The following is a 25,422-nucleotide window of genomic DNA, read 5'->3' on the forward strand; positions in this document are numbered from 1 at the left end:
GCGACGTACCCTCGTGCCCTGCAGGTTCGAGTTTTGTTTTCTTTTCTCTCTGTAACCGCAACTTAAGCAAGTTTTCCAGCCTACACCACTGCCATCTCGGTGTAAGTAAACAATCTTTTAAACTACCGCTACGCGTCTGTGCCTAATTCCAGCTCGAAGGCCTTCCCTCTCCGTCCCGGCGTGCCCGGGCTGCTGGCCACAGCCCGCGTGCAGCGCGAAAAGGGCTCGGGTCGCTCCCGGCCCGCACAAGTGTCATCGGTGAACTTAGCCAGTGCGCTTCTGACACCAATGTCCACATCGTTGATAAAGATGTTGAAGAGAACCGGTCCAAGGACAGAGCCTTGGGGGATGCCACTGGTCACGGAGCACCATAACGATTCACTGCCATCGACCACTACTCTCTGGGTCTGACCTCGGAGCCAATTTCCCAGCCATCGGACTGTGGTGTAGCCAAGGCCACAGTTTGCCAATTTTTCCATGAGGTGGTCATGGGACACCAGATCAAAGGCTTTTTTAAAGTCCAGATATATGACATCAATCTCTTCTCCCTTGTCCAGGTGATACATCACCTGGTCGTAGAAGGAGATGAGATTGGCCAGGCAAGACCTACCCGCGACAAACCCGTGCTGGCTATCCCTCAGGATGTTGCCTTCAGCCAGCTTATCCAGAAGGGTTTCCTAGATAATTTTCTCAAGAATCTTACCAGGGATTGAGGTCAAACTGATTGGCCTGTAATTCCCGGGATCTACTTTCCACCCTTTCTTGAAGATGGGTACCATACTGACCTTCTTCCAGTCTTCAGGTACTTCACCAGAGCGCCACGAGTTTTCAAATATTTTTGCCAATGGTTGGACTATGACACCTGCCAGCTTGAGTACCCTAGGGTGTAATCTGTCAGTGGTAAACTTAAACTGTAAGCTTTGTGGGAGCAGGGAAGGCCTCATACACCAAGTCTGTATAGTGTCTAGTGAAGTTTGTATAGTGCTTGTCAAAATGGGACTGCATTCTCAGGATCTCTCTAGTCATCATAATAAAGCAAGCAGTAGAATAATACGATTTAAATTAGGGCATATAATGACAAGGATTTGACATGTTACTATAATTCATGAGGGAGATTACTGGGCAGAGGATGGGTGAAAAAGGCACAGTCGCACAATTACAAGGCTCCTACTCTCATATATATGCATACAAACAATCAGAAAACCATTAAAAGTAGGTACTACTTCACACAAAAATTGCTGCCTTGTATATCTCTAAAGTATCTCATTACCACAGATCTGAATCAACCTCCATAAATCTAATGCATTGTATCCTTAACTTTTATTGCTGCAAATTATCCGAAGTGCAAAAGGTATGTTATCAGAACTTGTGGTAGAGGTGATATCTTTTATTAAACCAACTAGATTTTTGCAAAAAATTCTTTTTTTTTTTTTTTTTTTTTTTAATAAAAATCTAGTTGGTCTAATAAAAGATATCACCTCTACCACGAGTTCCAATTCCTTTTGCCTCTAGACCGATACAGCTACAACCTGGATACTTGACAAAAGACATGTTATGGAATGGAGGCAATAAGCAACCTTAGTTAGGCTAAAGCAGCTTTTAAAAAGCTTTAAAAGCTGATATCCCTTTACTACTCTATCTCCCTTCATTCTTTAAACTTATTGAAAAAACACCCATTTCATCCCAGACCCTCTCCAGCTGGCTTCTGACTCTTGTAGTGGATCCCTGTAGTCTACTGAAATGTCTTGCTAGTTCAGCCGGCTGTTGATTCTTTCCAGCCAGCAGTCTGTTGATCCTTGCCAGCTTTTCTAGGAAAAGCTCAGAACCCCATCTTCAGCTTGACTGATCTGTCAGCTGCATTTGCATGCCTGACCAAGTTCCAATTCTTATCCTTCTTTGACTTCTGACTCCACTTTTTCCTACCTGTCTAATCAGTCCTCCTGCATATCTTTCAGAGGATCCCTTTTACAATTGGGGATCTGTCCTCAGTAGCCTTCTCTTCAACCACCACTTGCTTCTGGATACTCTTCTTTGCTAATACAATTTCAGTTTCAAGCTTCATGTAGATAAATCCAAGATCTACCTCTTTCAGACCTGACCATGTCCAAATCAAAATATCAGCCTCTTTCTCTAACACTGCCTCAAGGGTAACTAATTGACTCAAGCTCAAAAACCAACATGGTTAAAACAGAGCCATTCTCATCCCCTCAGCAAATTTCCCCGCTACCTCCTTTCTTGGACACCACCACCACACTGACTGTTGCTGAAGTTTATATACATAGACATCAAACTTAGATCTACCTTTAGGTCCTTCCATCCAAGCCATGGCTAATTCTTGTACATCTTTTCGATCCCACATGCTTAGCACATGGTGCATCCTATCTATCCTGACCCATGCAGATAAAATGCTCATTTGATCATTCCTTATCTTGTGCCTTGATCATTGCATTATTTTTCCTTTTGGCCTTGACGAGTGACATGTTTAAAGTACACACCCATGTACAGGGCAAAATCAGTTTTCTCACCTGTGATATGATGTTGTTACCCTTCTCTTTGTGATTTTCTACATGACAGCCTCAGTGCTAGCCACTAAACTGCATGCACTTCTAGCTCCACTGCTTCTACTCTGCTTGCACAGATTTAGAAAACTGGGTATTGATTATTGACTAGTTATCAGGAAAGCAGTGAATGTCAAATCACCATCCCATCCCTCTAAATGAAATCTACTACTTTATGCCCTTGCTAGGCAGCGGAAGATAATTTATTTCTTTAGAACAAAAGCCTGAAAATATCATACTAACAGCCTTTTGCATTATGACCCCACTAATCTTATTAAGAGAGAGGTTACTGGGCTCTTTGTTGGAGAACAGCACATTAATGAGATCTCCTTGAAATAATCCCATCTCTAATATGCAGGGAAAATTACATTTTCCAGAATAATTATTGTGTCACTCAAACACCCCAACTCCAGTATTAATTGCTTCTCTCCAAACTCCAACAGCAGCTTATTAAATGGCATAACTCCAAGATGGGGGAAAAAATGGGAAGTTCATGCTATTTGGAGCCACAATGATTTTGGGAGACTTTGTCTTTAACAGGGTAGCTGCAAACATCCCAGCAGTTTGGTAAGAAGTAGGTCACTGCATTACTGAATATCCTTCTCCTGGGAACAGTCTCTCCACCCCTCACAACCTTTATTGTCACAAGCCATCTAGTCTGCGGCCTGGAGGGCACAGAAGTGGAGGATAACAAAACTCTTCCCAAGAAACTAAGACACTTCTCTACAGGATACTGTCTGATCTCATAAGCAGGGATTCTGGTTTTCTCCAATTAAAAAAAAAAAAAATCCCCAATTTTCATATTAAAAAAGCAACCCTAAATTGCCAATTTTTTCCGTGATTAAAATGAAACACCTATATACACACACACACACACACACACACACACATATACATACACCGCCCCCCCCCTGTGGATTTGGGGTTAATTTTTTGTAAACCAAAAACTAGGAATTTTTTTTAATTCGGAGAAAACCAGGACCCCTACTCATAAGCTACACAGAGTAAGGCCCAGTCACATCGTGTAAGAGATTTCCAAGCAGGTGAAGCAGGTGAAGCAGATACAACCATGGTATATCAGAAGGAGCCATGAGCCACCTTCTGAGTCGGCACTAAACTAATGCTTCATTGCAGAGGCTAGGGGGTTTCTGTATGCTGTCTTTCAAACAAGAATAAAGCTATCGCCAAAGCCAACATAACTTACAGGCAGTAGAAGCTCCCTTTTAAAGTGATATTTTCCAAAAGGCTGATTGCCATAATCTGACTTAGAAATGGTTGTATTTAATAACCTATCCACATGTATATTGACTGCCTCAAATTAACTCCTAACCATTGCACAATACTGATGTAAACCCTGCACTGAAGGCAACAGCTTTATGCTAGATTCCTACTGGGGTGCTAACGGGAAATGGAATTTGGGTTAGCAACTGCAAAAGTATTTTGGACTCCGCACAGTATTTAATTTATGTAGTTCCTCTTCTCCAAGGATTTTCTCACTGCTTCCCTCCTGGGTTCGGTTCCTCTGACACCTCCCCGAGTAAAGCCTCCTCAGGAAGGACTCTCACCATGTCCCACTTCACAACACTTCCCAGCCCAGGGGGACCTCAATGGCTACAGCAAGGCACACCATACTGACAGCATCTGTGTCCTGCCTTTTCATCTGTGCTGTTCTCCTATAATTACCAAGAGTTTTCCTCCTGCTACAATTATCCCCCCCAGTTAATTATCAGCTCTAGAATTAAGCTGCTTTCCTCACTCTTCCCTTGTTACCATATTAACAACTGGCCTGCCCCTGCCATTGGATGAGCAGTAGCACTTTTTCAGTGGAGGGGGTGGTGTGTGTGGAGGAAGAACAAAGCAGCTGTGGTTGTAGTTTCTTCCCATAAGAGGAAAACATTTGGGAATCCCAACGAGAAAGGGAAAAGATGGACAATGAGCGGGAATGCACACAGAGAGACAGCTGCAGGGTGCCTGCTGCTCTAGGCAGGTGGGAAGTGCTCCCTGATTCCTCTCTCCCCCACCAATTCACCCCACAGAGCGTCCAAACACGTCATTGCCCTTAACCTTTGACTGCAATAAGTGACTTCTCGCTATGTTTCTTTTTATATAAAAGCTGATTACGTGGAACAAACTACTGTACACAAAAGATTTTGCAGTCTAGTGGACAGGGCACAGGATTAAAATATAAAAAAAATCAAAAGACCTGGCCCACAGACTCACTTGTCTAGCCTGGACTAAATTGCTTAGAGGAAAAAAATGTCAACAATACTTTCTAATTTGAAGCATCTCCAACATGCCAAATATGAGATGTCTTGAGCCCAGGTTTCCACGTGCCGAGCTTTCATATTTCTAGTTGAAGTCAAGGTGGGAGCTCGCCACCTTTGAAAAAACAAGGAAACCTGACCTGGAATGGCCAGCCAAAATTTCTGCCCACTTTTGAAAAATGTTCATCTTAACTTTTCCAAGCCCCAGTTCCCACAGTGGGCGTAACACTTTACCACCTTGGACATAAGAAGCACTAAACAACAGCCAAGTATTAGCTTCCATTGGCGCCCAGAGAACTGGAAGTGGGGATTACATTTGGAGACTTTAAGGGACATACTGAGATTTTGAGTGCTGCAGTAGAACAGGAGCAACATTTTGGTCTCTAATGATTTGCTGCTTGGTGTTTTGGAAGGGTCTGTAGTGTCATTACCTATATTCTTGCTTTAATATGTTTGAGAATAGGTGAGATAGAGTTGTTTTTTTAGTTTAAACAAAGTGATATTAGCCATTCCCTTTAACAATCTGGAACTCCCTAATTCTGTTAAACCCCTTGGAATAACAAGGTTTCTGGCACTTTCAGTATTTATACGCATATATTTTTGTGCTGCAACACGCTGGAGATCCACCGTGTGCAGCTGTATAAGTAGCGAAATGCACATCAGCGTACAGAAAGTGGCGGCAGTGCACTTTTGAGCTAAAACACTTTCATGCGTTTTAGTTCAAAAGCGCGCCGCTGCCATTTTCTCAGCGCTCACGTGCATTTCGCCATTTATACAAATGTATGCACCGCAGTGCCGGGCCCTTTTAAAAGCACCTGGCACTGCAGCACAAGCATGTGTACAAATGCACTTTATGTCTACACAACATCTTGCACTGAAACGCATTTGATCAGTCTGATTTGTATTCCTTAATACAAAAGAAATATAAGCTGTAAAGGCACAGAGCTTGACTAGTAAGAGCAGAGGCAGAGTATGTGACATCTACAAATATTTGGAAGGAGTAAACAGCAAGATGAGGAATTTTTAGTGTTGTTCAAGAAAATGGTGTAAAAGAAGCAGTGGGATGAAGCAAAGAAATTTAGATCCAACAACAAAAAGCTTCCTACCAATAACAGCTGTACAGTAAAAGACTGTGAAATATGCTCCCACAGGGAATAAAGTGACAGAATCCCTAACCCTAGAGACCCAGGACTGGAAAAAAGAACAGAAAATATATTTTAAAGAAGAGTCTTGTGCTGAAAAGAGGCTTAAGATAATCTATTAGGTTCATTGTCCTCCCCCCATTTTCCTAAGTACTAGTCTGCCACAAGGTATTAGCAATTTAACCATAAATGGTCACCAATAAACAAGGATGGAAGTAGGGGGGAACGTTCCACAGAGTTAAAAAAGCGGACCCAGAAACAGTTGAACAGGGTATTGAAACTACTCAAGTTTACTTTGTATTTGCACAGGACCTACAAAAAAGGAGGAGAGATCCCCCAGGTTCACTTAACAGGTAACAAAAGTCCAAGAAACAAGAAAACGGCTGTATTAATGCAGTGTGACTTGGGTGACAAGATAAAGGAAAAAGCTCAGGACTTCAACTCTTCATGACAGGGCAATGGTCTTACCTGATATTTCTGTCTGGGACTTTAACCTGTTGCCATTTTGCTTATAGAAACTAGAGTCATGCACATATTATAAGCAAGCAAGTTACATCAGTAAAATACCTGAATAGGTATCGACTGAAAGCCACAGATACTACTACTGTTCAGCAAAAAGGCAACATTTCTAAGCAACTCATCTGCTAAGAATATGGGCATATCCAGGCATTTCCAACTGAAAGCACATCATCCCAATTTTCTCCCATGTCTGCATTCGTTAAACAGTTACTTTTGCAGGTGCTGGCTGAAGTCCTTTAAAGTGGACATGTGAACAAGAACCAGGACAGATCTCAGCTATGCTGATTAACTGGAAGAGCTTTCCTACTGCTGAGAGTTCCTGGCCAGCCCATTAAGTTCTGTCACACTGCCTCTGCTTAATATGACACATCTGAAACACAATTCTTGGGAAGAAGAGAGGAGAAGAAGAAGAAAATTATATATCAAAGAGATAACACATGGCCTTTCCTTTGCCACTGACCATTCAGCCTCTGGGAAGGCAGTTGTATAAAAACAGAAATGCAACTGGAAAGGCAAGCACAAATACTCCATTTCTTGAGAGGCTGAGGTAAGAGCAAAATTTCTTGTGGCCGACAGGAAATTATGTTCAGATTAGTACAAAAGATTAGGGCCAATGGACCTTTGTGAGCTTTTACTGCTATTTCTTCATGGGATTCTCAGCACACCTAACCCTCTCTGTCCCTTGGGATGACAGATAAATCACCGCAGCTTTGAAAAAGGACAAACTTTCTTCTTGGCTGCTATTCTAAGACTACCTGTCAGCATCCACACGCAGTCTCTCAAGCTGAGCTGCATATGTGCTCCAAGAGACATATTACAAATTACTACCAGGATTTTAAAAATCTTTGCCAACTAAGACTAGGTAGCAGAGGAAAAAAAAGGTGCCAGTTGTAAGGAAACAGTAATTTAGTCAGTAACCATTTCACCGTTTTTTATGCTGTATTTTATTTATTAATTTTCCCATATGAAGGGAATACATCCATTTTAAAATAATGACACAGCAGTAACCTTCTGGCCCTGCTCTTACCAAAAGGTAGTTTCAGGACCTCCAATCCAACACTTATAGGGGCACAAAGCTGGTTTCGAGCCATCTGCATGATCTGACAGCTTTGGGACTATCTCAGCCCTGCATACCACTTGAGGATATCTAATATAGGGGAAAGCCTTCAGGGATTTATAGATTGTTTGGATCACTGGAGCAACACAAAGTAGTTGTGGCTGGAGTCCTAATATTTGCATCTACATTGTTTAGAACGAAAAGCAATTTGGTAGAATCTAACAAGAAACAAATCTCTAGGCATTAAAATACAATCCCATCTTCTATCAGACTATATATCAAAAACTGCCAAATTGCATATCATTATGGGACAAATTAAGTCACCTAAGTTTCTACAAAGGTCTGCCGAGAGGATGAAATCATGGGCAAAGCCATGGCAAAGATACCACAGTTTACATGCCTATACAGATTATAGATTTCATAGACATTTGGGCTGGAAGGGACCCCGGAGGATCAGAGTCCAGCCCCCTGCCCCAGGGGCAGGAAGTCAGCAGGGATCATAGGATCCCAGCAAGATAAGCATCTAAATGTGTCTTGAAAGCATTCAAAGTGGGTGCTTGAACCACCTCCGGCGGCAGTCTATTCCAAACCTTGGGGGCTCGGACAGTAAAGAAGTTCTTTCTTATGTCCAGTCTGAATCGGTCACAGTGGAGTTTGTGACTGTTCGATCTTGTCATCCCTTGTGGGGGCTCTGGTGAACAGACGTTCCTCCAGATCCTGATAAGCACCCCTGATAAACTTCAGATGGCCACCAGATGATCCCTGAGCCTGTGCTTTTCCAGGCCATGGCTCTCAGCCTCTCATCATAAAGGTCTGTTTTCCTGACCTCTGATCATGTGCGTGGCTCTCCTCTGCACCCTCTCAAGCTTCTCCACATCATTTTTAAATTGTGGAGCCCAAAACTGGATGCAATACTCCAGCTGCGGCCTCACCAAGGCCGAGTACAGCGGGAGAATGACGTCCCGGGATTTGCTTGAGAAGCATCTATGGATGCAAGCCAGCGTTTTGCTTGCTTTACTAGCCGCAGCATCACACTGAAGGCTCATGTTCATCTTGTGGTCAACCATGACCCCCAAGTCCCTTTCATATGTAGTGCTAACCAGCATAGCACTACCGAGCCTATAAGCATGCTGCAGGTTTTTCCTCCCAAGGAGGAGAACCTTGCATTTTTCGGTGTTGAACACCATCAGGTTCTTGTCCGCCCATTTCATGAGTCTGTCCAGATCCTCCTGGATCACCCTCCTATCCTCAGGTGTGGATGCTTTACCCCAGAGTTTGGTGTCATCAGCAAACTTGGCCAGTCCGCTTCTGACACCAATGTCCACATCATTGATGAAGATGTTAAATAGTATAGGCCCTAGGACAGAGCCTTGTGGGACCCTACTGGTCATAGTGCACCAAGACAATTGGCTCCCGTCAACCACCACCCTCTGGGTCCTACCGTGGAGCCAGTTCCCCAGCCAGCAGATCGTGGTGATGTCAAGGCCACAGTTAGCCAGTTTAGCCAAGAGCTGATCGTGGGATACCAGATTGAAGGCTTTTTTTTTAAAGTCAAGATTAGATGCACATGATTTCATTTCTGCTCTCTACCAAGTCCACCACCTGGTCTGGACATAAAAATGAATATGAAATTTTATTATAACCTGTATGATACCAGCAGGGGTGGAAAAGATTGAAATCTGCATGAAGAAGGTTTAAAATGGGGAATTAAATCAAAAAACTTTTCTCTTCTATTGTTTTAAAAGAGGCTAAGAAAATAAATACAATTTAGATTGACCTGGGTTGTAGCTACCCTGACAATTATTTTAAAAAGGCACTCCATATAAGGGAATAGCCACCTGGCTAAAACCATGCACATTAAAAGAACATTAAAGAAATAAAGCATGCGGATACAACCATCTCCCTCTTGAAATCTCCTGCCCCTACTTTAGAAGCTGTAGCAAACTGAGCATGGTTGGTAAGTGCAAAGTGGACTGACCAGCATCAGAAAAATGAAAACTCTTTGCTCCTGAAGAAACACAGAAACACAGCAGGGACCAATTGGATCATCGAACACAGTTCTTTGCAGTGTCAGACAATGGTATAATAGAAGGTAAGTTCAAAAGGGCTGCAGGAACATCCACGCTGGTTCTCCCTTCATATCACAAGTCACAGACCACCCTCTAACGCTGAATAGCAAACTTTGAAACTTCAGTACAAAAGTCTCAAAAAATACAATGTGCAGCAGAGACCAAGGGAGCCACAGATGCCTTAGACCCCTGTAATGGCAGAGAACTTGTTGTTAGGCAAAATGGGCCCCAACTCCTGAAAATATATGTATCTGCAAGTCAGTCCTGGTTGTGGCAAGAAACAAAATTAAAAATAGAAAACTGAATATGGCTTTTGTGTCAGCAATTGCGCTATTTCTCCATGAAGGTAAGATAGGATTTAAGAGCCAAATTAAAATGGTATTATTTTATTCAGGTGCCTAATTTGACATAGAAGTCAATGGCAAATAAGGATCCTAAACTGAAAGTAGGCATCTAAATAGCAAGTTGGTATCTACATAACATAGTTAGGAGAGAAGTTAGACAAGCTTTCAGGCACAAAGTGTCCTTCCTCAGGTGAGGTGAATCTAGATCTTAGTTTTTACTTACATATAGGCTATTCCCGAAAGGAAATGACTATTCATCTATAGATAAGACCTCTACTCAGCTATTAAAATTAAAATATAATGGAACAAAGATTGGCCAAAGCTAAGAGTCCTTAGGTTAACTGGCTGATAAAAGAATACTATATTTTGGTTCTTCTATAAATTGCTACTTTTAAATCGGGCTAAGAAAGTAACTCACTGATTCCTGCCATTTTCCTTATCATTCACTCTCTTTTCTTTCATATAGTATCAGATATCAACTTCCAAATCTATAAGCCACTGTCTGGTTTTGTTCAGTGTGCAGATTCCATCTACCCTGTCTGGGCATTTGTTAAGATTACACATTTTGATAAGTGCTGTGCTCTGCTGTTTGTTGGACATTGCATTCACACAGGGGGCTGTCCAAAATGTTCATCTTGTGAAGTGTTGTTTTGAAGCCTCTGTATCCATACCTCAGTCTATTCAGCGTGACCCATGCTTCTATATTGAAGTTGTACCCAATGTGGGACTTTTTTGGTGTTGGTATAAAATGCTGTAGAAATAGGCCTGACCTCTCCCAGAGGTCAGCCCACTCTGTTGCTGCCATAGGTGTGGTTTGACAACCTCAACCTCAATCTCCTCCAGGAGCTTGTGGGCTTTGTGTGCAAAAAGTTTATGACTTTTAGGCCTCTTAAACCTCCATCTGTTCAGGTCTTCAGTTAACAGTTGATGGAGCAGGTGATTTTCATCATCTCTTGCCACTATTGCCAGTAATGATGTTAGGATTTGTCTTCTTATATCACTTGGTCTAATGCCTGAGACTACAGGAAGCACATCTGTATAAGTTATACAGTGTGTTATGAGTCTCAGCGTGCTGTTAAGTATAGTGTCGAGCTTTTTAGCATGACAAAATATTCCTATCGCAAGACAACAGAGTTGAATGCCAATGCCACCAAAAGGGATTTACTACATTGATTTGCAGGGTCCTTCGTGCCGGTACCAGCTCTAGAGACTTTGGAAAAACTCTTTTCTAGGGTGTGCAATCTCTTTTACAAATAACATGCTTGTAAGCTCTAGACAGGACAGGACAGTGATCTCTTCAAAGAAACCAGCCTGCAATATCCACGAACAGGCAAAGCTGCCAAACACCAAAACTTCTTCCCTTCCTTTTTTTCCCCACCACCAGCCTTTGCTGATATTGCTTATAGAGGAAATCTCCAAGTCAGATAATGACTGACCACTACAGAAGGGTGAGCACAGGCCACAATTGCAGTAATTTTGGTTTCCCAAATTCTGAAACTGCTCTTTGTGATTAGAGAAAACAAACACCAGCAGACCCCTCCCCACTCCTCCTCCCAAAAAGGAGGATGAAGACTGCATAGCCTTTTCTTTTCCATACCTATCAGTGCCAAAGGATACCAAATATCCTTTGGCACAATACACAAAGGATATTTGCTGCAACCCTCAAAGGCATGGAGTAATGGGAACAGGTAGGTTCCCACTGAATGACTGGTAGCTCTGGAAGGTGTTATTTTTCCTTAAAGTAACTGTACAAAGGCTCCTAGGTTGCCTGCTGATCCAATGCAGCTCTGCACTGACTTGCAATGCAAGACAAATGATAATGGAGCCCTCTGTTGAAGAAGGAAGACTAATCAGACAAGATATTGGCAATCTCTCTTCTTTTTGAGGCTGATACTGAACCATAATAAAGGAGAACAAATAGGAAACTGGGAAGGGGTACTGATTTGAGTCCAGGACTTGGAGCCAGGAACTCCCACATCCTATTTCCACCACACAACTGCAATCTTTGGAAAACCTCTTTGCTTCAGCTTCCCCATCTATCAAATGGCTATAATGTTGCTCACCCTACTTTGTAATGTGCAGATGATATAAATAAAATTATCCTTTAATTATCAGCACCTGCTCATTTAAAAAAAACTAATCTTCCTCCTCACCCCCCAATAAAGCAATACTAAAGTTACAAGGCATGTTTAAAGAGATGTGGTACTGGTGCCTAGTCATTAAAGATGTCAGTAGGAAATGAAAGCAGGATTTATGAACAAGATTGTTCCTAAACCTGAGCCATTAAGAATTAACTTAGTATCATGAAACAGATGTAATAAGAGATTACAGAGGGACCATTTACATGTTCCGTCCCGGACAAGATTTTCTCAGAAGCATGGTGAAGCTTACAAAAGAGAGACGGAGTTGTGATTATCAAGCTGTTAACTAAAAATCAATTACTGTGTGGCTTTTGTTGGTGACAGGCAGAGCTCATACACAGCAGCCCCAGCTCTCATCTTGCTGAAGGAAAGGGTGACAAGGGGAAATAAATATGTCCAGCTTACTCTGTGCTAACATGTGACAGCTGAGTTTCTTCACATGTCGTGTTAATATGGATATCTGGATGTCTCTCAGAATAATGAATGTCTCATCTTTCACATTTCTCTGCTTCCCTACAATCACGAACAGATGCCTGGGTTTCCTCATAAGTACATAGAAATTAAAGTAATACAACAAACAAGCAACAAATTCAGAACACCACAGAAAAAAAGAGATGCAATAGGGATGCTGCTCGGAGTGCAGTGAACTAACTGGAGATGCACCAGTCGCGTCATGTGGTGCCCTTTGGGTCTGACAGAGGGTATGGACAGACATGCATTTGAAGCACTCCAAATCTCCCTCCACTTTGGGAGGGCTTCAGCACTGTGCAAAAATGCCCCCACTTCAAAACAGCTATGAAGGCATGACATGGTAGTGCTCTTAAGCCAAGGGGGCCAGCAGAAATCCCAGCATGTCCTGAAGGACAGCTGAGTGTTCACTGAAATGTCTGCCTGGCTCCCTTACATTCCCCCTTGCTTCCCAGAAGGAGATAGGGGTGAGAGCAGAGCACTGGGATACTGGAGGACTAAGCGATCCCCTGTCCTGCTCCACTACAGGGTGATGTTTCAGGGAGCATTTCAAACGTGACCTTCTTCTTTCATATCTAAAATGCTGCAGTCACTTCGAAGCATTTATCTGGCCATGTACATCTGCACCCTTGCTGTTTATAGTATTCTGAGTACTCCAAACAGTCTGTCTGTCCATCCATCCATCCATGGCCAAAGAGATTAAAAAAGACACAACAAAACAAATCCTTCCAGAAACAAGATACTGGCACTATTTTCTTTGCCAACCCTCTCCACGGAGCTAGTTAACACAGAAGCTACTATTTCATTGAGAATTGCACCGATCTTGCCATAGGGTGAAGAGAATCAGGCCCTAGAAGGTGATCAGTTCTGTAAGAGAGAAGCAATAATTTTCCAGTGTAACTGGGGCTCTTTCTGCAGAGAGAGATGCCTGAACGGGATGTGCTAGGGTTATATATTCTAGCAACTGTGAACTTAAAGGTTATTATTGTTGTAGTTTCAAATCAACTACTGTCTCTTTTGTACTAGAGTTATATTACAAAAGCAAGGCTGGCTTATTTTGAAGGAACCTGTTAGCTCTGAGTATAAAGGCTGATACAAATACGACTGATAGTCAAGTAAAATACCATTTGTTTTTTTGTGGGAAGGGTGGACAAGAAGATTTTGTGTTTGGGCTGACAAGTTTTTATACTGTGTAAAACTGTCATAACATCTCATTTGTAGATCAGGCAGGAAGATGATAAGCAGCCTAGTCTAGATTAAAAAAAAACCAAAAAAAAAAACAACCAACCAACCAGGAACAGTAGAGAAAGCTGGAAAATTGCTGCTTAAAGTAAGTGGCTCTTTTGTTTAAGCATCCACTTTTCAAATCTGCCCTTTGCAAAAACCCCTTTTAAAAAACGACTAAGCACTAGTTAAACCTCCATTTCCATGCACATCAATACGCCCCCACTCAAATCAGTTCTAATCAAACAGAAACAGAAGAAGGCCAGATGGAAAGACAATGGGCAACTACTCCCTAGTGGGAAGCCAAGTTATTAACTCTGCATTGGTCTGTGTAAGGTGAGCAGATTATCCGTTTATAATTTATTCTTCTGCTTGGATCCTGGTAATATTTTCACTGTCACAGAACAGCTTTAGTAAGGCAGGCTCCCCAAAGGCTATGGGGCTGAATGGGTGCCCAAAGTCACTTCTGGAAGTTATTTTAGCAATACAACTTGTCCTTGATGCATAAAATTGAAGGGTCTTTGTAAATGGTGCAGCAAAAGGAATCTGGGACCATAAAAGTGCAGGAGAGAATTACAGTCCAATATCAGTAGAGCATAGCAAGCTACATGTAGGCTCCATACAACACGTGCACTACTGCATTAGTGTTTAAGATTCATTTGTCTGATTTACACCAGTCCATTCAGTTCTGTCAGGGATTTCAGTCACTGCTGTTTGGAATAACCTAGGGTTAGAATCCAAGTCCTAAGAAATGAGCAATATAGAAAGTCCTAAATCTTTGCTACAGCAAGTGAACATTGCATCTGGAATGCCCAATATATTAGCATTACCTACACAGAAGATGAACTGGCAAAAGGAAGCACTGCTGTGATATAATTTGTAGCAGCAAAGCAGATTGAAGGTAAATGAGGGTCTGTGCCCATCATGTAGACCAGAAAAAAAACCACATTTTACATTTCACATTTTCATCAAGACTTTCATCACAAAAAGTGCTTCATATTCTTAAAAAATACAGCATAGTAAAGTGCAGACCCAGGGCTGTGGAAAAAGCAACAGGAGAATTTTGGTAAATTCCTACACTCACAGAAAATACTATGGAATTCTTAACACCCACAAAACCACCCGTTATTTAAGGACTTCAATCCAAAGCACACAATGTACCCGAGACAGGCAAATTTAATAAGTTATTAAGGCCTCTAGACATATAGCTACATGGAGTCTCCAACAGTCCTACAGCTATGCTGTTGTCTCTTTCACCTCTTTGGCAGGTTAGGACACTCAGCCTTTAGGAAGTTGGAGTCTGTCCCACAGAAAAGAGGTGACAAAGCAAAGGGCTGCATATTTGGCTTTTATTCACCCTAGCACAGCCACAATGAAGCAATGGTAGCAAAGCCCATCCTCAAGTCTACAATTCCCCAAAGGCGTCTGCTGGACTAAGATCAACAATACTCTCCTAAATCAGGTCTGCTTCAAGGGTACAGGGAGAGCTGGAAGGTCACTTCGTTGCCACTCCTTCCTCTGCCAGCATAGGTGGTCTTGTGGTCAACTGCCTCAACCTATGGAGAAGGTTCCTTGTGCTAAATGGCAAATTGGACCCTACAGCTCTCGGTGGAAATTCTGTCTGAAGCTGCTGCTGCATTTAAATTATGGGGTTTATTATTATTAAACAGTCAATAGAGCAGTCTGTGCTATTCTGCTACTGAAGACTTCTCCATCTTTGGACCTTCTCTGCTGTCTGTGCACCACAGAATTTCACCTGTAGTGTTCTGTGTTACTACCACGCTGAGCAAGACAGTATGGAACAGTCTAGTATCAGGCACATGGTCAACAAATCAAACCGGTGGAAGAACTAGAACAGCAGTTCTTAGTGTTACATGTATTTTTAACAATACTCTCACAGAAGCCTTGTCACCTTTCCCCATATCCCTCTTACAATTGCAGTACATTCCTATACTGCACTGTTACTGGCACCTTTGTTAACTAGGTGTACTTGATTTCAAGGGATGTTGAAAAGCATGTCAGAATGACTGAAACTTCAGAAGTTTAGTAACAGTCTGCACTGAATTGTTAATTAGAACAGATTGAGTCAGACAGAAGCACACCATAAACAAACTAATTAGTATCAATGAGTACATCAGGGCAGGTCTATGGAAGCAGCACTCCATCACTGGCTTCTAACAAGTTAGCACCCGTTTGTTACCTCTTGGCTAATGTCCTTTTGAAAAGACATTAAACCATCTGCAGGCAGACCAGAAGTCGCACACTAACAGAACACAAAGATCCACTTTTCCTGTCATCCTGTTATCATAATTGGCTCATTCTTACCACACTGTCCAATTCAGTCCAGCTACAAAGCCAGTTCTCATTTAGGATCCTCTATATGTAGAATAAACATGTCTTTTGCAGATTATATACCCTCAGGGCTGTCACTGGACTGGCAGTTGGTAAAACAGCAGTTTCCTTAAAAGGGCTGAGGAATGCCTTGTGCCCCATTCAGAATTAAGATAGACAGTTTTAATGCAGAACAACATATGGGCATGAAAGATTCCAGAGGGAATGTGAGAAGAGGAAGAATTAGGACAAGCCATTCAGTTTGTCAGCCTGCACTAACCATTGTCATTTAAATACAGCGAGTCAAGAAAACAGGATTCCCTTAGACATCGCCCACACAGATTCCCCAGATGCAGCCCTGCAGAAGAACTGTACATAATTTTGCTTTTTGCAAGAAGAGAATAAGGAAGTGCAATATACCACAAATTTATGAGAGAGTCCAGAACAGGCTTAGTTTAATCAGATTTCAATAGTTTAGTTAACCGGAGGCAACCAATGCAGGAAGAATTTTGGCCACTTTCACAGAAACAGAAATATTCATTTATGACAGGAGGGGTTACAAAAATAACTATGAATTTTAGAGGACTATAAAAGCCTTATGCTTTTGGACATAATTCAACCTTTAATGGGGGTTAGGGATACATTCCGTCTGGCAGGAAAATGGGCATATCATTCCACAGTTCTCTTCTTCAGGATTTCTTGTATCCTACTCTGAAACAGTGGACATTGGCTAAAATTAAAGCAGTGCTAACAGACTACAAGGACTATTGCCTGACCCATTTGAGCAATCCCTATCCTCTGGAATAATTCACATAATCCCATTCCCAATCACCCATGATTCCTGGTTTTAACTTTCTGTATACATGCATGGTCTCACTTTAAGTAGCAGGTGTATGTAGACGTGAACAGAAGAATTAAACAACGTAATGGTAACCACACAGTCAGCAATCATTTGTTCCCATGCTCCCTGTTCACCCATACACACGGAAGAATTTAAGGCAATAATATAAACCAAAAGGAACCCATATGCCACAACGCTTTTGGAGGCTGTCTATTAAATCCATTCCACACCCCAGGGCTACTTGGAATTTTATGACCGCAAGCTGATTTCTGCACTTGAAAAGCACAAGCCCACATCCAACTTTGGAATTTCTAAGCAGTACAGTATTTATGGCTTACAGGATTCCCTGCTGTCAAGGGCAGCAGTGTACAGGTTCTTCAGTTTTTTTTCATAATTCAAGGAAAGACCACCACAGATGCAGACATAGTTACGGTTTGGATTTTATAACTTGCTTTTGAAGTGTTCCACATAAGGCCCACCCACTATTTCTTATGTAACAGAACTTGCTTTGATGTAGTAGAAGTTCTAACAGTGCAAGCAGTATAGGATCAGGTGCCTATTTTTTAAAAACGGAGAGGTTTGCTATAGTGGTAAGTTTACATTGCAAAGGAACTGGCAGGCCCAGTAATGATCACTTCTTTTAGAGCCACTGAACTTCAATAAAATGTCATCCTTCCCCAGACTTAGGAACAGAAGATAGGAAAGGTAGGCAACCACATCATATAATACCTTTCATCAACTGGTCTAGATCCACCTTGAAACCTCTTCAAGTTTCTCTCTCCACTATTCTTATTGTTTCAGCACTTCACCCCTGTGCTGTTGTTCCAATTTCCAGCCTAAATTTGTTCCATGGGAACAAAATAATATTATATTAAAACTGATTCCCAAACACTGAGCTAATGGAAGCTGTGGGTGCTGAGTATCCTGATTATCAAGCCACCTAATTAGGGTTTTAGGTACTGAATTCTGAGCATTATGACTGAAGTGCATTGTCTAAGAACAAGCAAGGTTTTTTGAGTCAATGTGATATCTTTTATTAGACCAACTGAGTAGTCGGAAAAAAGTTCTTGGCAAGCTTTTTGGCACAGACACCCTTCTTCAGGCATAGGGAGTCTCTGCTGGTCTGAGACTCCAAGAACAGGCAGTGGCATAGTCAAGCTTAGAACTCCAGGGCATTTATAGACGTGCTCCGGGAAGCAGGGCGCTTGAACTAGCGCAGCTCCAAGAACTGCGCTAATTAGAAGTGCCTGGAGTGTCACGTGCATCAGCATCCCCATACTGAAAAATGGTGGCTGGGCGCTTTGAACTAAAGCTCATCAAACCAGCTTTAGTTTGACTCGCTCCGCCACCATTTGTCAGCACGGGGACACTAATACACATGATGCTAGAGTCTGCTGGAGCACAGTATTATCACACTCCAGCAGACTCAATTAATTGAATCTGCTTTGATGTGCTGTAATTACAGCATGATAGAGCAGCCTCTCTGCATGTGTATAGGAGCCCCCAGACTGTAGTTTCCAGCATTCATCCACCTGGGATACAGACAGAAGGAACAACTGCATCAATATCAAACTGCATCAATATCAAAACAGAAGCATAACTAAGAGGGGAGCAGAAAAAGTTACTGCTGCTGTAACTAGCAGCTAATCACTGCCACCACTGTGCAGTCCAGCAGCCACTGCCCCATGCAGTGAGCCATTGCTCAGAGCACAGAGCTGCTGCCCTGCCCTGTTACATCTCTGTCCAAAGATGCTGCTACAAGCCGTTATGATCCAACTGTTACATCCCAGGGCTTCTATGGTGATACAAGTGTAGCAAAGCTATTTCAACTTTAACCCAGTTTCATTCTGGCTTAAGGTTTCAGCAATTTAACCAACATGTATCACTACAGGATCATGCAGACATATAAGGTAACAGTTGGTGTATGCTCTCAAGCTATAGCTCCCCCTCCCCTTTAAATGCAGTTAAAAGGTATGCTTGTATACAGCCTCCACCCCACTATTTCTCATGTAAAAGAGAAAAAAAAAGGCATTTTCAATAAAATGTTAAGCATTATAGAAAAGCTGTGACTGCAAGTGAAAATACACTCTTACCTGTGGTCTTCATCTCTGCTCTGCAGGAAAAGAAAGAAACAAAACTGAGTGTTAGGTTCAGCACTTTAAAACCTTGGATTTTTTTCCTTCCCCAAACACACACAGACATTTTAGTAAGCTATGTATTATGGCAGATCCAGCGCACGCTGTCTTTAAATGTAGGAGAGTGCATATATTTCTATTTGGTGAGGTACAGTATGAATTAGAAGCTCAACTTGACCAAAGGCCAATAAGAACAGGTCAATTTTTACTATTTGGCATAGGCAGCTCAACAATAAACAATCAAGTCACTTTCCAACAGGAGAAATGCTTTAACACCCTTTATCCCCAATTCACCTCATTTATAGCAACAGAGAATACTAATGCCATCTTGTCACTTGCTACAGGGAGAGTAGGATCAGATACCCAATGTGAATGGAAGCAGGTGGTGTATAAATTGCACAAGGACCTAATGACAGCTAGTATCTCAGTCTACATTTCTTCATGCAGTGGAGGTTAAATAGCTGCATAGACTGCAAAACACATTGGACTCAATTGTCATCTTACACACAGTGGTATGATAAGAAATACAGAGAACTTAATGTGGTTTAAGAAGAGAATCACTTTTCATTACAGCTATTCATTTTGTACAAAGCATTCAGACTATCTACATCAGATGTTTTATACAGCAAAGGACACTGCAACTGCAATCACAGATCCTATGTAGAGTGTGGGAATACTGCAATGGGGACATACACGCCACCTCCTTCCTCCTCAGCCCCACTGAACTCTCCTAGAGAAAGGCATGAGAAAGAGCACTGTGGAAAGCAGACTTTGATTTCTGATTACTTGAACAGTCTGATAGGAAACAATATATTAACTGAAGCAGTTATGCAATTTAATATGCTTTACATAACTAGGCAACTAAACCTGCATACAGCATAGATAAAACCTCAGTACGTCCACAGATGTTGAAGGCAAAGAATGTATAGGACAGCTGACACTTCATGGATAAAAATGATTGGTATTATATTTAGGTGGATCTATTTCTAGATAATTTTGGTCTTTATATGCAAATGCCCATTCTTAAGCAGAGACTGTGTGGAACACCCCTACTGCTCATCCCCCCCAATAAAGTCACAATTCTCTACTGTGGCAAGGTGAATCCCGCTGAATTTCATTATGGTAAAGTGAATCCTGGCTGGATTTGGTTGCTCTCCCTACTATCTGCCATCTGTATCTATTTAATGTCACCAACTGATCACTGGATTGCTGATGCAGACTTTGGCAGTTCTCTCTGCACTTGACATTGACATGTATATCAATCAGCCGTCCAATTCCAATGAGGGAAAAGTTCAGTGATCAGACTTAAAACTAGTCTAAAAAGTGATCAGACTTGAAACTAGTCTAAAAAGCAAAAAACATGCAAATTCCTTTTCCTAAATAACAAATCCCACTTTAGATTTGTAAGTGAGAGAATTCTAAAAATCTAATTACTTTTCAGTTTTTATGCAGTTTCTCTTTTCCTTTTATTTCTCTCTGCTTAGATAAGAAAGAGACTATCACCTTATTTTTTGTTTATAGTTCAGTCTCCTAGCTGTTTGTCTTCTAGGTACTCCAATTTTACAGCCACATAAGGACAATCAGAATCAGGTTTACAGTCAATTTCACTTTTATGCTATTTTGTACTAACAAAATGAGACAAATGTTTGGGTTACAGTTGTCACATAGACAGGTTTATTCATTTAAAGAGACTCAAGAATGAACAAAAAAAACCCCAACCACAAAACTTCAGTAGAATTTGAGTATTCAAAAGGAAAAGTGGGGCAGTTCACTTTCACTTCTACATTTAGGCATGGAGTGTCATAGGTAAACTCAGTCACAGCATTGGCAAAAGTCATGTTGTAGCATAAGGGAATCCAAATGTAAATTTCTGGAACACAATGGGGCAGCTTAATTGCTGGTGTAACTGTACTGGAGTCCCTGGAGTTTAAGCAGGTACTGGTTTTCTCCTTTGTTTCTGCCCCTGATAAGGCTGTGTAAGCTGATTCACTTCAACAGGGTTACAAAATTGTAGCCAACATCAAAGTTTGGCTCACTGGCTTTGATGCACCACTGCCTTACACCTTCTTTAGTTGCAGACAACTATAAAAAGCAAGTGTGAACTGTCATAACCCAAGGGTATGATTTTGTATGTGCTTCGGCACTGCAGAATTACTTCCCGCCACGAGGAGCTTTCTTTGCACGGTGCAATTCTCAGTTGCAAAGAGAAAACCCCAGTGCAAAGGAGTTCCCGCCATTTGCATGCAAATTTGTTCCCCACTATTGGCCAGCTCTAAATTATTCCCACGTGGCGGCTAGCAATTGGCTTGCTAGCCGTATAAGAGGCTTGAGTGGTTTCCGTCCAAGTTGGAGATCTCCGAGAATCTCAGGAGGATCCTGAGAATCCCGATTCCGAGAATTCTGGGAGAAATCCGAGAGAATTCCGGCAAGGAGTCCATGATCACCTCGTGGATTTCTACGTAAATCTCGGACCGACTGGTAGCCTGATCAACTACTAAGAATCTCTCCCCGTCGCCGCCTAATCCCTCGACGTACCCTTCCCTGCGCGCTTTCATTCCACGGAGCCTAGCAAACTTTGTGTGCGTGTGTGTGTGTGTGTGTGTGTGTGTGTGTGTGTGTGTGTGTGTGTGTGTGTGTGTGTGTGTGTGTGTGTGTGTGTATATATATATATATCCAGAGCTCTTTCCGAGTTATTTCAAGAGGCTCGAGTTTTTCTACGGGTCTTGTTCGTACGAGTTTTGTAACTGCAATGTAAGTGAAGTTTTCTTCTGCCTGCACCGCGACCATCTACGGTGTAAGTAAAATAATCTTTAATCAACCACTACGTGTCCGTGCCTAATTCTAGTCCGCCAGCCTGCATTCCCCGACCCATGTGCCAGGGCTGCTGGCCACAGTCCGCCGCGCGCCCCCGAAAGCCTCGGACCGCTCCCGGCCCGCACATGAACTACCAAATTTGAATGTCACCATTTTACATCTGCTTTTTACACGCGTGTTCTTAGGCAAAAGGTAACTTAGTCTCCTCTGAGTTACCTATATCCTGGAGTTGCCCAAATTTGCCAGGGTACTGCAGAGTTAGAGTACCCGCAGTGGTCCTCTTAACTCCCTACTGCACATTTCTTTCCCCACAGTTCCCAGGAAGAAGAGAACAGTGGAAGAGCAGCTCACTCCAGTCCCATTTTGCAGATCACCTTATCAACCTGCCATGTCCAGGTCTTGCTCTATACCAGCTGAGATAGTTCCTTTATGTTGTTTAGATGGTGCAAAGAGATGTTAGTGTAACAGAGAAACCAGTCCACTCTGCACACCTGGAATGCATAAAATTCAAGGCAGTTCCATTCATTTCTTAATTATTTGTACTGTCATGGACCAGGGATCCATTGTGTTTCACAGAAGGTCTCCAAAGTCTGGTTCAAAAAGTATAGGAAGCTTCATAAGTGAAACTGGGACACCTTGCTTATCAGCTGACACAGCTGCTTGCTGTACAAACTCTCATTTAAGGACTTCCCTTCAAGTGCAGAATCTCTCTATACTAGTATAGAATTAGCTGTGATCAAGATTTAACACTATTCCTCTTATGGCTGGAGAAACAATCTCCTCATGGTACCACAGTCAAAGGGATTTCTGTGGCAACTCACTGAATAATGGAAAAAGCAGCTGCAAAACAGTAACTGAGCAAAGACTACAGAGATATCAATAGTGACTCAATTGCATTTCAATCTATCTATAAAAGTGTCTGCAGTTCCCTTTATGTTGCAGGTGAATCAAAAGATATTGAGCAGAATTAATCTATCCCCAGAGTATTAAAAATGTTTAAGCTGCAGTGCATACCTGTTGGGGATCTTTCCAACTTGAGTTTTCCCTGCTGTAACTCCAGTGAAATAGCTGCAGTTTCATTTGGGCTGAATGTCACCTATTGTCTATGAAGTCAGTTTAAAAGAATACTTATATTGATTGAAGAACCAGACATCAAGCACATGAGCCTTAAAAAGGTGTTCAAGCACTTTGGTACAGGGACCATTTTCTCAAGTGTCCCTACAGTGCATAGCACAATGGCACTCTGATCTTATTTGGGGTCCTAAAATCAATACTGTAATAAAAACAAGATCCTGCAATGGAATCATAGATACTTCAACAAGTAAACATGTATTTGATGCAATTAATGCTGGTTTAAATTATTACTCAGGAACTCAGAACACTGAAGCCTTGAACTGGCTCATGTATACCAATTTACCATATCATTACACGGTCTGACCAGGTCATCTTGCAATGAATACTAAACCTACAAACAGCGAGAGTTTCATGAAGCCTTTACTGTGAAAAAGACAGAGGAAAACATAAATTTAGTGGGAAAAGTTATCAACAAGGGACACGCAAATTGGTTTTGGGGGAAAAAATGTGAACAAAAAACCCACTTTGGGCTTTTTGATCTTTTTATACAGATCAAAAAATATACTGCTTCAGGTTTGTTTTTTTTAATGTGTAGACATGCTTCTCCCCTCTCTCACATAATGAGTTGTCTTTTAAATCTTTGTGCTTCTGGATTCAGATCAGGACTATAAGACTAGAAAGAGAAATACCAGTTGTCATTTAATATTTGTAGTACACGTGAACGTACTAAGGGGTCTGGCTTTAGATGAATTTTGGGTAGTTGCTTATACAAACCCACACTCTGACTATTGGATAGTTTAGTTGATATGAGAAAAGCAGCAAACAGCAGAGAGGAGAGGGAGATGTATGACATTTTCCTCACTAAGTAAACAAATTCTAGGAGAGGAGAGGAAAGCAAACTAAGTGTAAAGTTGGTGTGTTTGGGAAAGGAGGTAGTGTGTGTGTGTGTATTATAATATTATAATTAAAATACAATTATAACACACACACGTACACACACACACACCAGGTTTAAAGAAAAATGTTATTCTCTTCAGGATGAACAATGGAAATACAACCTTTCCTGTATAAGACTTGGGCAGTATGATTATTATAAGTCAAGTTGGTTCAGTGGTTAAAGCCCTCTCTTTTCACTGCTCCTTGAAAAAAGTATATAGTGTGAAGTCTTTTTGCTTTTGTGAAGTATTGCTTTGTTTTACTAGCAATGACCATTCTCTGTTATTTGGTCCTGTTATCCAGCATAGTGAGTCTACCATGAATTTTAGTATTATGAGGCTGGAGTCTTCAGAGTTTGGTAATGGATCTCTCGTCACATGCTCAGATTTATGAAATCTGGAATTTTTTTAGTCACCCCAATTTATTTAGCTATGAACTCCTTGGGCCCAATTTTCTTCTCACTTTATTCTAGATTTACACCAGTATGAAAGGAGACCTAGATCCTTTAGACCGACTCTTCCTTGCGAGTTTTCAGATATACAATTATATTGTATTGTAGCATTAATATGCCTACCTGTTCTACAAAGAACTACAACATAATGACAGTTCAGTCCTGGTGACTTCACAATGTGCAACGAACCCAAATTCCATGGCTCAGTCCCTCCGTCAGGTATGTTATGCATATCAGGAACATGGAGACTGCTTCTCTGGTCTACGCTATACTCACTCTACCCAAGACCCAGGAAGGGTAAGATGTAGCTTAAATAGGAACACAAACCCTGCGAGATCTACATGTGAGTTCTGAACAAAACAGGGAATGCCACTGACTTAGAGGCTTTGTTTTCAACATGAATGCAAATGTATATCTACAATGGTCTCATTTTGCAAAACGGGTATCCCAAAAGAAGGGATTCAGGTCAGAACTCTGGCTGGTCAGGGCTCTGTGGTAACCCCACAGGCATCTACTTAATCAGCCATATTACAAGAATGTTAAAACGCTCCTTGATGGCTTGTAAAGCTGCAGCAGACTTAGAGACTTGGAGCTGCGGCACACCAGAAAGCCACTATTAAGTTGTTAAAGACATTTGGCTTTGTGCTCCTCTTAACCGTTTAGAGCATGTGGGTATCTAATGTAACCACACAACCCATCATGTATTATTACTCACATCTTGGCTTACCACCTTGGGCATTCAGTGGCATTTATAGACATTTTTAACACTGGCATATGTAATAGGAAAGACTCCTTTTTTGAATCTATCACAATGCTTTGCTGCCTCCTGCCAGAACCACAGCTGTTCTTAGTTGTTACCTCAGGCTTGAGCAAGGCTAGCTCACTGAAGATGTTCAGCTGCCTCTGAATCTCTACCATCTCGGTCATCAGCTTTGCCATGTGGACATTGATATCAGCCAGCACCTCAGTCACATGAGCAGTGGCCACTGCTTCTTGGAGGTCCACCAGGTGGAGAGCTTTCTGCTCTTCCTCACAGATCAGCTGCCGTACTTTA

At 41.8% G+C, this 25,422-nt stretch overlaps 1 long non-coding RNA gene across 1 annotated transcript in view; it reads right to left on the minus strand.

The window, feature by feature from the left end:
* Positions 1–25,416, minus strand: part of LOC102369596 — a 72,670-nt gene extending 47,254 nt beyond the window's left edge. The window contains exons 1-2 of the long non-coding RNA XR_322785.3: positions 25,227–25,416; positions 19,052–19,071 (exon numbers count right to left, since the gene is read on the minus strand). This is a non-coding gene — a long non-coding RNA (uncharacterized LOC102369596). The remainder of the gene's footprint in view (positions 1–19,051; positions 19,072–25,226) is intronic.
* Between the last annotated feature and the right edge of the window lie 6 nt (positions 25,417–25,422).

This window comes from Alligator sinensis, unplaced genomic scaffold (genome assembly GCF_000455745.1).
Source record: "Alligator sinensis unplaced genomic scaffold, ASM45574v1 scaffold442_1, whole genome shotgun sequence".
NCBI classification, from domain to species: domain Eukaryota; kingdom Metazoa; phylum Chordata; order Crocodylia; family Alligatoridae; genus Alligator; species Alligator sinensis.